We start from the raw sequence: 18,445 nt of genomic DNA, 5'->3' as shown, positions 1-18,445 counted from the left end.
GGGTGTTGACTGTCGTATGCTAACAAATTATTTCTATTGGTACTTTTTACAAACAAGGTGGTAATCAATTTATTCTCTATTTGTTTAATTAGTACGTCTAGAAATTGTATTTCTACTCCAGACGACACCAACGTGAACTTGATCGTCTGGTCTATAGTATTTAGGAAATTGAGGAATTCCTCCAAAGTATCCTGTGATCCCGTCCAGAGGAGGAACACATCATCCACGTACCTCCACCAGACCAGCACATGCTGGAAGTGGCTGGACGTGTAGATGTGCTCCTCCTCCAGCACTTCCATCACCAAATTTGCATACGAGGGGGCCATGTTGGCCCCCATTGCCGTTCCTCATTTTTGCATATAAAAAACATCTCCAAATAAAAAATAATTTTGCCTAAGTATAGTTTCCAGTAGTTTCAATATGAACGTCCTTCCTTCCATGGTATATTCAGCCATATTTAACTTCTTTTCTACCGCCTTTAATCCCCGTTCATGGTCTATAGATGTATACAATGATACAACGTCAAAGGAGGCTAAAATTACCTCTTGATCCAATTTAACCCCTTCTAATTTATTAAGGAAGTCTGTTGTATCCTTTACATATGACTTTCCATTTTTCACAATGGGGTTGAATACTTTATCTAAAAAGATACCAATTTTGTTAAAAATTGACCCTACCCCCGATATAATCGGGCGACCCGGTGGGTTATCTAAGGTCTTGTGTATTTTTGGTATTACGTATAGGACTGGAGTCCGTGGGTATTCAACTAATAAGTACTCTTGTAAATCCTGATCTATAATGCCTCCTTCAAATGCTTCTTTTAGTATCATTTTGATCTCTCTACCAATATTATATTTGGGGTCATGCTCCATTTGACAATACACACTCTCATCCTGTAATTGCCTCCTAATTTCATTTACATACATTGTCCTGTCCATGACGACGACAGCGCCCCCCTTATCAGCGGGTTTGACTACGATGTCGCCGTCATGGACAAGATCCTGCAATGCTGCATATTCCTCTTTCAAGACATTAGGATACTTGTATCCCTTTACAGTTTTACTCCTCAAAGTTTCGACGTCCATAAGCACTGCCTTTTCAAATGCCTCCACTACACTGGAACTTGTTGGAGGACTAAAATTACTCTCCTTCCTCAACTCAACCCCCTTAAGATCAAATTCACTTGTTTTTTCTTTCCCTGAGAGATCCTTATCAAAGAACCATTCCTTCAGTTTAATTCTCCTAAAAAATTGTCCCAAGTCCAATTGTAGCCCAAACCAGTCCACATGTGAGCTTGGGCTAAATGATAGTCCCTTGCTAAGTACCGCTATTTCCATATCTCACAGCGGTGACGCATCTGACATGCGCAGTAGGTCCAGTTGGACGCTGAGTAAACAGAATGGCGTCCTCCATACCGAACATGCTTCCACAAAGGTAAAGTAGAAGCGCTATACCTAATAAGAATTGTATAAATTTAAAAGGGTGATAGCAATATGTTTTTAATTAGCACTCTATGCAAGTAACACATGCACAATAGCACCTTAATTTATAATGAATAGCACCTTATAGTAATTGAGGATGGTTAGGATATGTATAAAGATGGAGCACATGGACATATTCACTGCTTGAGAAAAGCTCCATCTTAGATAACCCACCGGGTCGCCCGATTATATCGGGGGTAGGGTCAATTTTTAACAAAATTGGTATCTTTTTAGATAAAGTATTCAACCCCATTGTGAAAAATGGAAAGTCATATGTAAAGGATACAACAGACTTCCTTAATAAATTAGAAGGGGTTAAATTGGATCAAGAGGTAATTTTAGCCTCCTTTGACGTTGTATCATTGTATACATCTATAGACCATGAACGGGGATTAAAGGCGGTAGAAAAGAAGTTAAATATGGCTGAATATACCATGGAAGGAAGGACGTTCATATTGAAACTACTGGAAACTATACTTAGGCAAAATTATTTTTTATTTGGAGATGTTTTTTATATGCAAAAACGAGGAACGGCAATGGGGGCCAACATGGCCCCCTCGTATGCAAATTTGGTGATGGAAGTGCTGGAGGAGGAGCACATCTACACGTCCAGCCACTTCCAGCATGTGCTGGTCTGGTGGAGGTACGTGGATGATGTGTTCCTCCTCTGGACGGGATCACAGGATACTTTGGAGGAATTCCTCAATTTCCTAAATACTATAGACCAGACGATCAAGTTCACGCTGGTGTCGTCTGGAGTAGAAATACAATTTCTAGACGTACTAATTAAACAAATAGAGAATAAATTGATTACCACCTTGTTTGTAAAAAGTACCGATAGAAATAATTTGTTAGCATACGACAGTCAACACCCACGCAGCATGGTCAGGTCCATACCACTTGGCCAGTTGCTTAGAGTGCGACGAATTGTTCAGAGTGAAGATGAGGTGGATATGGTAATGGATTCCCTCTTAAGAAAATTTCAGAATAGGGGATATCCAAGGGAACTCCTGGCGAATACTAAAGAGAGGGTTCTGAAATTGGATAGAAGAGAATTGATCAAAAAGAAAACAAATAATAGGAGGGTAAAAAATTTGGAACGGATACCAATGGTAACAACTTATGTAGAAGAGAGTAGGGAAATTGGCAATATCATAAAAAAGCACTGGGGGATGTTAACAAAATGCCTCCCAGGCATAAAAGAATTTAAAAGACCACCTCTATTCTCATATAGGAAAAATAAAAATATCAAAGATTACCTAGTCAAATCAGACATAGGATCGTTCAAAAAAAGTACCCAAGTAACCCTGACAGGTAAAAATAGAGAAGGATGTTTCCCTTGTTTAGGATGTGTGAATTGCGTACACATGGTAAAAGGGTCCACATTTCAACATCCTGAAACAAAAAAAGTATATTGGATCAAGCAGTTTTTGACATGCAACACGGACCATGTCATCTACTTATTAATGTGCCCTTGCAATCAGTGGTATATAGGAGAGACAACATGTGAGTTCAAGGTCAGGATGAACCAGCACAGATATACAATTAGGAAAAAAAGAACAGACCTCCCGGTTCCCAAGCACTTCACAGAACATAATCACTCCGAAAGGGATCTTAAATGTAAAATCATAGATGCAGTACCTATCCAAAGGAGAGGGGGGGATAGGGAGCGAATTTTAAAGAAAAAAGAACTCATGTGGATCTACGAATTGAACACCCTGAAATCAAGGGGGTTGAATGTGGATTTTAATATAAATGTTATTACCTAGGATAAATATGTGTTCCTTATTTGATCAGTTAGTAGTGGAGATTTATTGGTACTGTATTAGAGATATTACCTGCTATAGAGTATATCTTTAATTATTTGTATGTTTTATTCTTATTTTTTTAGATGTATCAACACTTGAAAATTTGTACCAGGTGGAGCATATCGGTGTGGAGGATGAATATAATATAGATTAAATTTAAAAGAAATCAAAAATATTTTTCCTTCCTTTAATAAAATTATGTATGGTAGAAAGAAATTTATGAGTCTGTCATTCATTAATTACTATTTAATATACCGCATGTGAGTTGATAGCGACATGATCAGGTATGATATATTGAAGTAAAATATAACCAGGACTAGGGTGTTACTACCTTGTGTAGTGTTGCTGCGGTATATGGACCTGAAGAGGTTAATTGCCGTATGCAAATCACTACATGACTCCCGGAGACAGCCTGAGTAAGGTGCCGTCCGGAGCGTCAGGGTGGGAGATTACACCTAAAACAAGTCCATATGGTGATGCAGGAAATATATGTGAAATGACTAGCATGTCTGCTAGTAATGATGGATTACCACAACAAATATGGCGTTTTGGATATGACGCGCGCATGCGCAATCAGTAGGAGCCACACAATACGGCTGATTGGCCGGCTAGTCAGCTCACAGCGGTGACGCATCTGACATGCGCAGTAGGTCCAGTTGGACGCTGAGTAAACAGAATGGCGTCCTCCATACCGAACATGCTTCCACAAAGGTAAAGTAGAAGCGCTATACCTAATAAGAATTGTATAAATTTAAAAGGGTGATAGCAATATGTTTTTAATTAGCACTCTATGCAAGTAACACATGCACAATAGCACCTTAATTTATAATGAATAGCACCTTATAGTAATTGAGGATGGTTAGGATATGTATAAAGATGGAGCACATGGACATATTCACTGCTTGAGAAAAGCTCATTGCGAGCTGAAACGTCGCCTTAAGATGTGATTAAGTCCTGCACATTTTTTCACTTTGGAATATGGAGTGCTGCCTCTTTTTTTGATTATATATATATATATATATATATATATATATATATATATATATATATATAATATATACACACAAACACACACACACACACACACACACACACACCCCAAGGGGGACACACACCAAGGGCGGAGAAAGAAAATGCGGCGATGCGCCCTCTGCTGGATGAACTCATATGAACTCGAGCCTGGGAACTTTTCAGAATATTTTCTCACGCTCGAGTTCATATGAGTTCATCCAGCAGAGGGCGCATCACTGCGACTCGAGGTCACTACAGTACATTCCCCTGCATTCTATTCATTCACCAAGTTTTACAGACAGGAGCACAGCTGCATTAGCAGAGCTCCTGGGTGTAAAATGATTTAACCCCTTCAGATGGATTTACAGCATGGGACAAGACAGAGCGATGGAAGGTATGGAATATTTTTGTTTGTTTTGTTTAACTTTATTTCAGGTGACAAGGGTCTTCAGGTGGATTGAGAGTATAGTAAAATATTAAAACACCATGTGTCTTTATTTGTGTGTGTGTTTTATTAACCATTTCGTACTATTGGATTAATAATGGATAGGTGTCATAATTGACGCCTCTCCATTATTAACCTGGCTTAATGTCACCTTCCAATAGCAAGGTGACATTAACCCTACATTACCCCATATCCCACCGCTACACGGGAGTGGGAAGAGAGAGGCTAAGTGCCAGAATAGGCGCATCTTACAGATGTGCCTTTTCTGGGGTGGCTGGGGGCAGATGTTTTTAGCCAGGGGGGGCCAATAACCATGGTCCCTCTCTAGGCTATTAATATCTGCCCTCAGTCACTGGCTTTCCCACTCTGGCGGAGAAAATTGCGTGGGAGCCCACGCCAGTTTTTTCGCGATTTATCCCTTTAATTTAATAGCTAGAGCCCCCAAATTTGACACCAAGACACTTCTTACATTAGTAAAGAGGAATATGTAATAGAAGAAGGGATATGAGATGGTCTACTGTATGTAAACCATGTCTCATATCCTGTCGGGTTAGTGAAGGAGATAGGAAAAGCCGGCAATTGAATTACCGGCTTATCTGCTATCTAGCGCTGAATGAAATATAAGTAAAGTATATAAATAAAGTATATATATATATATATATATATATATATATATATATATATATATACACACACACACTATATAATTGTCTAAGGGTCACTTCCGTCTTTCTGTCTGTCACGGATATTGATTGGTCGCGGCCTCTGTCTGTCATGGAATCCAAGTCGCTGATTGGTCGTGGCAAAACGCCCACGACCATTGCAACGACCAATCAGCGATGCGCACAGTCCGGAAGAAAATGGCCGCTCCTTACTCCCCGCACTCAGTGCCCGGCGCCTGTATACACCCCTCCGCTCACCGCTCACACAGGGTTAATGCCGGCGGTAACGGACCGCGTTATGCCGCGGGTAACGCACTCCGTTACCGCTATTAACCCTGCGTGACCAAGTTTTTTACTATTGATGCAGCCTATGCGGCGTCAATAGTAAAAACGTCTAATGTTAAAAACAAAAAATAAAATAAAAAATGATTATATACTCACCTACGCCGCCTTTCCCGCTCCTCGCGATGCAAGCGGCACGTTCCGGTGGCACGGATGGTCTGGCAGAAGGACCTGCCGTGACGTCACGGTCATGTGACCGCGACACAGACACGTGACCGCGACGTCATCACACCCTGGGATGGGAAGCTGCCGCCTGCACCCCACGCAGGCGACAGAGCTACAACGCGCCTGCGGAAGGTGAGTATATGTTTATTTTTTATTTTTTTAACCTGTGTCATACGTGGCTGGGCAATATACTACGTAGCTGGGCAATATACTACATGGGCTGTGCAATATACTACGTGGCTCTGTGCTGTATACTACGTCACTGGGCAATATACTACGTGGCTGGGCAATATACTACGTCACTGGGCAATATACTACGTAACTGGGCGATATACTACGTAACTGGGCAATATACTACGTGGCTGGGCAATATACTACGTGGCTGGGCAATATACTACGTGACTGGGCAATATACTACGTAGCTGGGCAATATACTACGTGGACATACATATTCTAGAATACCCGATGCGTTAGAATCGGGCCACCATCTAGTATATATATATATATATATATATATATATATATATATATATATATATACTGTATATATGTTTTAACGAATATTTGAGACCATGGATCCATTGTATGTCGGTTTTGCAAGCCTGCGAGAAAATCTCGCAGCACGGATGCCACACGGATTACATACGGAGGATGACATGCGCAAAATACGCTGACACACCCTGACTACGGATGACATACGGATCAATATTTTGGGAACATTTCTGCGTATTACGGCCGTAAAAAATGGCCATATTTTCAAACGCCTAGTGTGACGCCGGCCTTAGAAGGGACACCTGTGGATATTGGGGTCTGTACCTGCTACAGTTCTGGTGTGGAGCCTCCAGCACCGACCTCCACCCACAGAGCCGCACTCCACATATATGGCTGCTCTGTGTGCACAGGACCTGTGATGAGGTCACAGGAGGGGAGGAGTCAGGGGTCACATGATCAGGGGCCTCAGTGAATGCAGGACTCTGCTGTGCTGGTTGTCATGGTGCTGGATGAGGGGAAGTTTATGTGTGGGGTCAGGAGGGGTTTACAGTGTGGATGTAGTTATACGAGGTGTACGGAGTGGAGCCACGTGTGTACCAGGTGTACGGAGCGGAGCCGCGTGTGTACGAGGTGTACGGAGCGGAGCCACGTGTGTACCAGGTGTACGGAGCGGAGCCGTGTGTGTACGAGGTGTACGAAGCGGAGCCGTGTGTGTGTGCGAGGTGTACGGAGCGGAGCCGCATGTGTACGAGGTGTATGGAGCGGAGCCGCGTGTGTACGAGGTGTAAGGAACGGAGCTGTGTGTGTGCGGGGTGTACGGAGCGGAGCCGTGTGTATGGGGTGTACAGAGCAGAGCCGCATGTGTACGGGGTGTACGGAGCAGAGCCGCATGTGTATGGGGTGTACAAGGCAGAGCCGCGTGTGTACGGAGCAGAGCTGCATGTGTATGGGGTGTACAGAGCAGAGCCGTGTGTGTTCTACGTGTATGGAATGGAGGTGTGTGTGTGTGTGTGTGTGTGTGTGTGTGTGTGTGTGTAGTGTACGGAGCGGAGCTGTGACTACAAATCAGCCTAAATGGTTTTCTAACCTTACCCTTAGAGGGTCTTACAGTTTGATACTCATCCTTAGTAGAAAATTACATGTTTGCAGTCTGAGGATTATTCAGAAATCTCGTCCGGCCATTCGGAGTCCGCAATGCACTAACAGGATCTCACAACTTTCTGAATGATATTTCTCTGATTACATTGGGAGATTTCTTGTGATTTCCCTTGACAATCTGTAATTTTCTCTCCTGATTTGGATTCTCACCAGGAACATATCCGTGTACAGTAGTATTACAAAGATTGAGGGAGAATTGAGAATAGCATAAATTGGCCAATTCATGTGTACCCGACAGCCATGATAAGGCGATACTCGTTGGTGGGAACCTGCCTAGTGTGAATCCTTTCCTAGACTGAAGTCTACATTTATATGGGAAGGTAGGATCCTGCTCTAATTAGAAATGTGGACTTCTGCCTAAGAGGGCATTCACATTAGGCAGGTAACTAGCAACAAGAGTCACCTTATCATTTTTGCCAGGTACCCATGAATTGGCCAATTTATGCGCTAGGTATTCTCAATTTTTCCAATTTTCTAGAGCAGTAATGCAGTTCAAATTTCCTATATTTCATGTTTTCATGCTCTATCGCCACAGAGTGCTACTGTATTTGCTGGTTATATATGGAGATGGCTACTCTTAGTAAGCACCTGTTCACACCTGTTTTCTGTTTATGAACTGACGGTCAGTCTTTTTTTTTCCAACATTCGATTTTTATTAAAGAATTATTCAAATAACAAACAGGTACATTGTAAGTAATAAGTGTGTCAGCGGGCACCATCCAATCAATACACAAACTGGGATCACCTAATCCATATCAAGTTAAACATTACACAAAAGAAGAAAAAAGTATATGCAAGAAGTCAAGGATCATCAAGATAATTCAATGTCAAATACAAAATTTTATTACAAGATCAAAGACAAAACACAGAGTCCCAGAACACAGAGAAATACTTCCGAAGCATAGTGTGCCGGCACATGCGCAGTAATGCTTTTCGGCTTTTCCCGCAGTTGGGCAAAGCATACGGCGTGTGCGCGAGGCAAGATTGCTTTGCGCACCTACGAACTATGGAGGTCAACTACTCAAATTTCCGAAAATATTGCGAACAGCGGGGAAGGATGGGGTGGAGGAAAGAAGACAAAACACCGCCTATCTGACCGGACACAGGGTATTTACATAGCCCACCAATTTGAGCTTACAGATTAACTTTAACCCTAACCCAGTCAGGTAGTCGCCCCCTAGAGCAAGCAAGCTGGCTATGTAGGTGCATGGACCTACGCGCATCGACACACACGGTGTTTTTCCCAAGGTAAGTGCAGAGAAATCTAACAATCGGTCTTTAAATAAGAACAAATCATCATTAAATCACAGCAGCTGGTGAGCGATCATGGATCCAAATAGATGGCGTCCTGCCGTCATTACTGCGCAGGTGCAAAAAAGACACTCACCCTGAAACAGCTTGTGTACCAAGCAAAGGTTACCAAGTGCAATGCGCATGCGCGAACCATGTACAGACCGGAAGTCAATAGTCCGGCCTGTTCCTGAACGTAAGTGGTAATTAGCGCATGCGCTGTATAGAATAGAAACGAGCGAATACAATACGCAAGCGCAAATCATGCGAAAACTGGAAGTCAATATTCTATAGATGGAATAAGTGTTTGTAAATGCCAAAGTGCAATTATATGTCAACTTATCCGCATGTATGTTAACCCCTTCCCGACCCATGACGCCACGTAGGCGTCATGAAAACCCGTGCCAATCCGACCCATGACGTCTATGTGGTGTCATGGAAGATCGCGTCCCTGCAGATCGGGTGAAGGGGTTAACTCCGATTTCACCCGATCTGCAGAGACAGGGGGAGTGGTGCTTCAGCCCAGGGGGGGGTGGCTTCACCCCCCCGTGGCTACGATCGCTCTGATTGGCTGTTGAAAGTGAAACTGCCAATCAGAGCGATTTGTAATATTTCACCTGAAAAACTGGTGAAATATTACAATCCAGCCATGGCCGATGCTGCAATATGGCTGGAAACACTAATGTGACCCCACCCCACCCCACCGATCGCCCCCCCAAGCGACCGATCTGTGCTCCGCTCCCCTCGGTCCTGTGCTCCGCTGCCCCGTGCTCCTGCCCGCTCCCTCCGTGCTGCTATGCCACCCCCCTGTGCTCCGACGCCCCCCCCCGTGCCCCGATCTCCCCCCCTTATACTCACCGAGGCTCCCGGTGTCCGTCCGCCTCCTCGCTGGGCGCCGCCATCTTCCAAAATGGCGGGCGCATGCTCAGTGCGCCCGCCGAATCTGCCAGTCGGCAGATTCGTTAAAAGTACATTTTGATCGCTGTGATAGGTTCTATCACAGCGATCAAAATAAAAAAAAAATAAATTAACCCCCCCCCCCTTTATCACCCCCATAGGTAGGGACAATAATAAAATAAAGAAAATATTTTTTTTTTTTTTTTTTCGTTTTCCACTAGGGTTAGGGTTAGGGGTAGGGTTAGGGTTACGGGTAGGGTTAGGGTTATGGCATGTGCACACAGTGCGGATTTGGCTGCGGATCCGCAGCGGATTCGCAGCGGATTGGCCGCGGATCCGCAGCGGATTGGCCGCGGATCTGCAGCGGATTGGCCGCGGATCCGCAGCGGATTGGCCGCGGATCCGCAGTGGATTGGCCGCTGCGAATTCGTAGCAGTTTTCCATCAGGTTTACAGTACCATGTACACCTATGGAAAACCAAATCCGCTGTGCCCATGGTGCGGAAAATTCCGTGCAGAAACGCTGCGTTGTATTTTCCGCAGCATGTCAATTCTTTGTGCGGATTCCGCAGCGTTTTACACCTGTTCCTCAATAGGAATCCGCAGGTGAAATCCGCACAAAAAAACACTGGAAATCCACTGTAAATCCGCAGGTAAAACGCAGTGCCTTTTACCTGCAGATTTTTCAAAAATCGTGTGGAAAAATCTCACACGAATCCGCAACGTGGGCACATAGCCTTAGGGTTAGGGTTGGAATAAGAGTTAGGGTTGGAATTAGGGCTAGGGTTGGAAATAGGGTTAAGATTAGGCTTGTGGTTAGGGTTACGGATAGGGTTAGGGGTGTGTTGGCGTTACAGTTGTGGTTAGGGTTGGGATTAGGGTTAGGGTTGGGATTAGGGTTAGGATTAGGGTTAGGGTTGGAATTAGGGTTACGGGTGTGTTGGGGTTAGGGTTGTGGTTAGGGGTGTGTTGGGGTTAGGGTTATGGCTACAGTTGGGATTAGGATTAGGGGTGTGTTGGGGTTAGTGTTGAAGTTAGAATTGAGGGGTTTCCACTGTTTAGGCACATCAGGGGTCTCCAAACGCAACATGGCGCCACCATTGATTCCAGCCAATCTTGCGTTCAAAAAGTCAAATGGTGCTCCCTCTCCTTCCAAGCCCCAACGTGCGCCCAAACAGTGGTTTACCCCCACATATGGGGTACCAGCGTACTCAGGACAAACTGGGCAACAACTGTTGGGGTCCAATTTCTCCTGTTACCCTTGCAAAAATAAAAAATTACTTGCTAAAACATAATTTTTGAGGAAAGAACAATTATTTTTTATTTTAACGGCTCTGCGTTATAAACTTCTGTGAAGCACTTGGGGGTTGAAAGTGCTCACCACACATTTAGATAAGTTCCTTGGGGGGTCTAGTTTCCAAAATGGGGTCACTTGTGGGGTGTTTCTACTGTTTAGGACCATCAGGGGCTCTGCAAATGCAATGTGACGCCCGCAGACCATTCCATCAAAGTCTGCATTTCAAATGTCACTACTTCCCTTCCGAGCCCTGACGTGTGCCCAAACAGTGGTTTACCCCCACATATGGGGTACCAGCGTACTCAGGACAAACTGGGCAACAACTGTTGGGGTCCAATTTCTCCTGTTACCCTTGCAAAAATAAAAAATTACTTGCTAAAACATAATTTTTGAGGAAAGAACAATTATTTTTTATTTTAACGGCTCTGCGTTATAAACTTCTGTGAAGCACTTGGGGGTTGAAAGTGCTCACCACACATTTAGATAAGTTCCTTGGGGGGTCTAGTTTCCAAAATGGGGTCACTTGTGGGGTGTTTCTACTGTTTAGGACCATCAGGGGCTCTGCAAATGCAATGTGACGCCCGCAGACCATTCCATCAAAGTCTGCATTTCAAATGTCACTACTTCCCTTCCGAGCCCTGACGTGTGCCCAAACAGTGGTTTACCCCCACATATGGGGTATCAGCGTACTCACAACAAACTGGGCAACAAATATTGGGGTCCAATTTCTCCTGTTACCCTTGTGAAAATAAAAAATTGCTTGCTAAAACATCTTTTTTGAGGAAAGAAAAATGATTTTTTATTTTCACGGCTCTGCGTTGTAAACTTCTGTGAAGCACTTGGGGGTTGAACGTGCTCACCACACATCTAGATAAGTTCCTTGGGGGGTCTAGTTTCCAAAATGGGGTCACTTATGGGGGGTTTCTACTGTTTAGGTATATCAGGGGCTCTGCAAACGTAACATGATGCCCGCAGACCATTCCATCAAAGTCTGCATTCCAAAACGTCACTACTACCCTTCCGAGCCCCGGCATGTGCCCAAACAGTGGTTTACCCCCACATATGGGGTATCAGCGTACTCAGGAGAAACTGGACAACAACTTTTGGGGTCAAATTTCTCCTGTTACCCTTGCAAAAATAAAAAATTCTGGGCTAAAAAAATATTTTTGAGGAAAGGAAACATTTATTATTTTCACGGCTCTGCGTTATAAACTTCTGTGAAGCACTTGGGGGTTCAAAGTGCTCACCACACATCTAGATAAGTTCCCTTGGGGGTCTAGTTTCCAAAATGGAGTCACTTGTGGGGAGTTCCTTCTGTTTAGGCACATCAGGGGCTCTGCAAATGCAACCTGACACCCGCAGAGCATTCCATCAAAGTCTGCATTTCAAAACATCACTACTTCCCTTCCTAACCCCGACGTGTGCCAAAACAGTGGTTTACCCCCACATATGGGGTATCAGCGTACTCAGGAGAAACTGGACAACAACTTTTGGGGTCCAATTTCTCCTGTTACCCTTGGGAAAATAGAAAATTGTGGGCTAAAAAATCATTTTTGAGAAAAGAAAAATTCTTTTTTATTTTCATGGCTCTGCGTTATAAACTTCTGTGAAGCACTTGGGGGTTCAAAGTGCTCACCACACATCTAGATAAGTTCCTTGGGAGGTCTAGTTTCCAAAATGGGGTCACTTGTGCGGGAGCTCCAATGTTTAGGCACACAGGGGCTCTCCAAACGCGACATGGTGTCCGCTAATGATTGGAGCTAATTTTCCATTCAAAAAGCCAAATGGCGTGCCTTCCCTTCCGAGCCCTGCCGTGCGCCCAAACAGTGGTTTACCCCCACATATGGGGTATCATCGTACTCAGGACAAACTGGACAACAACATTTGGGGTCCAATTTCTCCCATTATCCTTGGGAAAATAAAAAATTCTGGGCTAAAAATAATTTTTGAGGAAAGAAAAATTATTTTTTTATTTTCACGGCTCTGCGTTATAAACTTCTGTGAAGCACCTGGGGGTTATAAGTGCTCACTATGCTTCTAGATAAGTTCCTTGGGGGGTCTAGTTTCCAAAATGGGCTCACTTGTAGGGGAGCTCCAATGTTTAGGCACACAGGGGCTCTCCAAACGCGACATGGTGTCCGCTAATGATTGGAGCTAATTTTCCATTCAAAAAGCCAAATGGCGTGCCTTCCCTTCCGAGCCCTGCCGTGCGCCCAAACAGTGGTTTACCCCCACATATGGGGTATCATCGTACTCAGGACAAACTGGACAACAACATTTGGGGTCCAATTTCTCCCATTATCCTTGGGAAAATAAAAAATTCTGGGCTAAAAATCATTTTTGAGGAAAGAAAAATTATTTTTTTATTTTCACGGCTCTGCGTTATAAACTTCTGTGAAGCACCTGGGGGTTATAAGTGCTCACTATGCTTCTAGATAAGTTCCTTGGGGGGTCTAGTTTCCAAAATGGGCTCACTTGTAGGGGAGCTCCAATGTTTAGGCACACAGGGGCTCTCCAAACGCGACATGGTGTCCGCTAACGATTGGAGCTAACTTTCCATTCAAAAAGTCAAATGGCACGCCTCCCATTCTGAGCCTTGCCGTGCACCCAAACAGTGGTTTACCCCCACATATGAGGTATCGGCGTACTCAGGAGAAATTGCCCAACAAATTTTAGGATCCATTTTATCCTGTTGCCCATGTGAAAATGAAAAAATTGAGGCTAAAAGAAATTTTGTGTGAAAAAAAAGTACTTTTTCATTTTTACGGATCAATTTGTGAAGCACCTGATAGTTTAAAGTGCTCACTATGCTTCTAGATAAGTTCCTTGGGGGGTCTAGTTTCCAAAATGGGGTCACTTGTGGGGGAGCTCCAATGTTTAGGCACACAGGGGCTCTCCAAACGTGACATGGTGTCCGCTAGCGATGGAGATAATTTTTCATTCAAAAAGTCAAATGGCGCTCTGTCCCTTCCGAGCCTTACCATGTGCCCAAACAGTGGTTTACCCCCACATGTAAGGTATCGGTGTACTCAGGAGAAATTGTGCAACAAATTTTAAGATCCATTTTATCCCGTTGCCCATGTGAAAATGAAAAAATTGAGGCTAAATGAAATTTTGTGTGAAAAAAAAGTACTTTTTCATTTTTACGGATCAATTTGTGAAGCACCTGAGGGTTTAAAGTGCTCACTATGCTTCTAGATAAGTTCCTTGGGGGGTCTAGTTTCTAAAATGGGGTCACTTGTGGGGGAGCTCCAATGTTTAGGCACACGGGGGCTCTCCAAACGCGACATGGTGTCCGCTAAAGATTGGAGCCAATTTTTCATTGAAAAAGTCAAATGGCGCTCCTTCCCTTCCAAGCCCTGCCGTGCGCCCAAACAGTGGTTTACCCCCACATATGAGGTATCAGCGTACTCAGGACAAATTGGACAACAACGTTCGTGGTCCAGTTTCTCCTTTTACCCTTGGGAAAATAAAAAAAATTCACTAAAATATCATTTTTGTGACTAAAAAGTTAAATGTTCATTTTTTCCTTCCATGTTGCTTCTGCTGCTGTGAAACACCTGAAGGGTTAATAAACTTCTTGAATGTGGTTTTGAGCACCTTGAGGGGTGCAGTTTTTAGAATGGTGTCACTTTTGGGTATTTTCAGCCATATAGAACCCTCAAACTGACTTCAAATGTGAGGTGGTCCCTAAAAAAAATGGTTTTGTAAATTTTGTTGTAAAAATGAGAAATCACTGGTCAAATTTTAACCCTTATAACTTCCTAGCAAAAAAAAAATTTGTTTCCAAAATTGTGCTGATGTAAAGTAGACATGTGGGAAATGTTATTTATTAACTATTTTGTGTCACATAACTCTCTGGTTTAACAGAATAAAAATTCAAAATGTGAAAATTGCGAAATTTTCAAAATTTTTGCCAAATTTCCGTTTTTTTCACAAATAAACTAAAAAATTATCGACCTAAATTTACCACTAACATGAAGCCCAATATGTCACGAAAAAACATTCTCAGAATCGCTAGGATCCGTTGAAGCGTTCCTGAGTTATTACCTCATAAAGGGACACTGGTCAGAATTTCAAAAAACGGCAAGGTCATTAAGGCCAAAATAGGCTGGGTCATGAAGGGGTTAAACAGTATTTGGACATCATTGGGTACAAAAATCAAAGTGCAAAGTAAGCTCAAGAAAGAATGGTATCTCAGAAAGAGAATAGAAAATGACTACATTAGTAAGTATAAAATTTGTCTGAAGGTACAATAATTTTCACTAGCATTTACACTACACATGCTGCATTTTCCCTTTTGCGGCTTTAATTATTTATGAACTCTGTGTTTTTGTTAAATATTCACATTTAGCCACATATTTTTGGTTTTATTCTTTCAGCCTTATCCTACTAATTGTATTTACACATGTAACAATGGGTTAAATAGGCTTTTTCACCTTCGTTACAAGTTTCTCCAATTCCCCTCTTATGTGCGCTAAAGGCTGACTTGTGGCTGAGCTTCGGAGTAGGAGTTATTATTATTATTATTATTATTATTTATTGTTATAGCGCCATTTATTCCATGGCGCTTTACAAGTGAGGAGGGGTATACATAATAAAAACAAGTACAATAATCTTGAACAATACAAGTCATAACTGGTACAGGAGGAGTGAGGACCCTGCCCGCGAGGGCTCACAATCTACAAGGGATGGGTGAGAATACAGTAGGTGAGGATAGAGCTGATCGTGCAGCGGTTGGTTGATCGGTGGTTACTGCAGGTTGTAGGCTTGTCGGAAGAGGTGGGTCTTCAGATTCTTTTTGAAGGTTTCGATGGTGGGCGAGAGTCTGATGTGTTGTGGTAGAGGGTTCCAGAGTAGGGGTGATACGCGAGAGAAATCTTGTATACGATTGTGGGAAGAGGAGATAAGAGGGGAGTAGAGAAGGAGATCTTGTGAGGATCGGAGGTTGCGTGTAGGAAAGTACCGGGAGATGAGGTCACAGATGTAAGGAGGAGACAGGTTGTGGATGGCTTTGTACGTCATGGTTAGGGTTTTGTACTGGAGTCTCTGGGCAATGGGGAGCCAGTGAAGGGATTGACAGAGGGGAGAGGCCGGAGAATAGCGGGGGGACAGGTGGATTAGTCGGGCAGCAGAGTTTAGAATAGATTGGAGGGGTGCGAGAGTGTTTGAGGGGAGGCCACAGAGCAGGAGGTTGCAGTAGTCAAGACGAGAGATGATGAGGGCATGGACTAGGGTTTTTGCAGATTCTTGGTTGAGGAATGAACGGATTCGTGCAATATTTTTGAGTTGAAGTCGGCAGGAAGTGGAAAGGGCATGGATATGTGGTTTGAAGGAGAGATCAGCGTCAAGGATAACCCCGAGGCAGCGAGCTTGTGGGACTGGGGAGAGTGGGCAGCCATTTACTGTAATGGATAGGTTCGTTGGGGGGGTCACGTGAGATGGGGGAAAGATGATGAATTCTGTTTTGTCCATGTTAAGTTTCAGAAATTTAGCGGAGAAGAAGGATGAAATAGTGGACAGACATTGAGGGATTCTGGTTAGTAGGGAGGTGATATCTGGTCCAGAGTTTTTAGGCTCTTATCTTTTTCTTCTTTTGTTGTTTAGCAACTATTTGTACTGTGTGTGTGCACTAATTAATCTTGTTTAGGGCTCATTTCCACATGCAAGTCACACATCCGTATCTCGCATGTGGAAACCAAGCCCTGGTGCCGGCACTCAGGAGCGGAGCTGTGCAGCTCCATGTGTTCCTATGCGGCCGCACAGCTCCGCTCCTGAGTGCCGGCTCCAGGGCTTGGTTTCCACATGCGAGATACGGACGTGTGACTCGCATGTGGAAATGAGCCCTTAGATAGAGTCTCTGCACTAATCCCTGCCGGCAATGATCTGATAACATCCTCCAGCCTTAACCCCTTCACCCCGAAGCCTGTTTTCACCTAACTGACACGGCCAATTTTTACAATTCTGACCACTGTCACTTTATGAGGTCATAACTCTGAAACGCTTCAACGGATCTTGGTGATTCTGAGATTCTTTTCTCGTGACATATTGTACTTTATGATAGTGGTAAAACTTCTTCGATATGACTTGCATTTATTTGTGAAAAAAACAGAAATTTGACGAAAATTATGAAAATTTCGCAATTTTCAAATTTTTCGTTTTTATGCCCTTAAATTAGAGAGTTATATCACATAATATAGTTAATAAACAACATTTCCCACATGTCTGCTTTACATCAGCACAATTTTGGAAACATCATTTTTTTTTTGTTAGGGAGTTATAAGGGTTAAAAGTTGAAAAGCGATTTCTCATTTTTGCAACAAAATTTGCAAAACCATTTTTTTTACGGACCACCTCACACTTGAAGTGACTTTGAGGGGTCTATATGACAGAAAATGCCCAAAAGTGACACCATTCTAAAAACTGCACCCCTCAAGGTACTCAAAACCACATTAAAAAAGTTTATTAACCCTTCAGGTGCTTCACAGGAATTTTTGGAATGTTTAAAAAAAATTGAACATTTAACTTTTTTTTCACAAAATTTTTACTTCAGATCCAATTTGTTTTATTTTACCAAGGGTAACAGGAGAAATTGGACCAAAAAAGTCGTTGCACAATTTGTCCTGAGTACGCCGATACCCCACATGTTGGGGTAAACCATTGATTGGGCACATGGCAGAGCTCGGAAGGGAAGGAGCGCCATTTGACTTTTCAATGCAAAATTGGCTGGAATTGAGATCGGAACCCATGTCGTGTTTGGAGAGCCCCTGACGTGCCTAAACAGTGGAAACCCCCACAAGTGACACCATTTTGGAAAGAAGACCCCCTAAGGAACTTATCTAGATGTGTGGTGAGCACTTTGAACCTCCAAGTGCTTCACAGAAGTTTATAATGTAGAGCCGTAAAAAAAAATTAATATTAATTTTCACAAAAATTATCTTTTTGCCCCAAATTTTTTATTTTCCCAAGGGTAGCAGGATAAATTGGACCCCAAAAGTTGTTGTGCAATTTGTCCTGAGTACGCTGATACTTCATATATGGGGATAAACCACTGTTTGGGCGCATGGCAGAGCTTGGAAGGGAAGGAGCGCCATTTGACTTTTCAATGCAAAATTGGCTGGAATTGAGATCGGAACCCATGTCGTGTTTGGAGAGCCCCTGACGTGCCTAAACAGTGGAAACCCCCACAAGTGACACCATTTTGGAAAGAAGACCCCCTAAGGAACTTATCTAGATGTGTGGTGAGCACTTTTAACCCCCAATTGTTTCACTAAAGTTTAGAATGTAGCGCTATGAAAATTAAAAAATAATTTTTTCTTTCCACTAAATGATGTTTTAGCCCGCAATTTTTTTTCCCCAAGGGTAACAGGAGAAATTGGACCACAAAAGTTATTGTGC

At 43.2% G+C, this 18,445-nt stretch overlaps 1 protein-coding gene across 2 annotated transcripts in view; it reads right to left on the bottom strand.

Annotated features, from left to right (window-relative positions):
• Positions 1-18,445, bottom strand: part of LOC143766340 (uncharacterized) — a 393,805-nt gene that overhangs the window by 31,468 nt on the left and 343,892 nt on the right. The window contains exon 1 of one of the 2 annotated variants that reach the window (XM_077253954.1): positions 6,731-6,816. The exons of the other annotated variant lie outside the window; for it this stretch is intronic. The gene's annotated coding sequence lies outside the window, so the exon portion shown is untranslated. Of the gene's footprint in view, positions 1-6,730; positions 6,817-18,445 lie in introns of those variants that run through there. 2 annotated transcript variants of the gene reach the window in all.

This window comes from Ranitomeya variabilis, chromosome 4 (genome assembly GCF_051348905.1).
Source record: "Ranitomeya variabilis isolate aRanVar5 chromosome 4, aRanVar5.hap1, whole genome shotgun sequence".
Classification (NCBI taxonomy): Eukaryota; Metazoa; Chordata; class Amphibia; order Anura; family Dendrobatidae; genus Ranitomeya; species Ranitomeya variabilis.
This window is presented reverse-complemented; position numbering and strand designations above follow the sequence as displayed.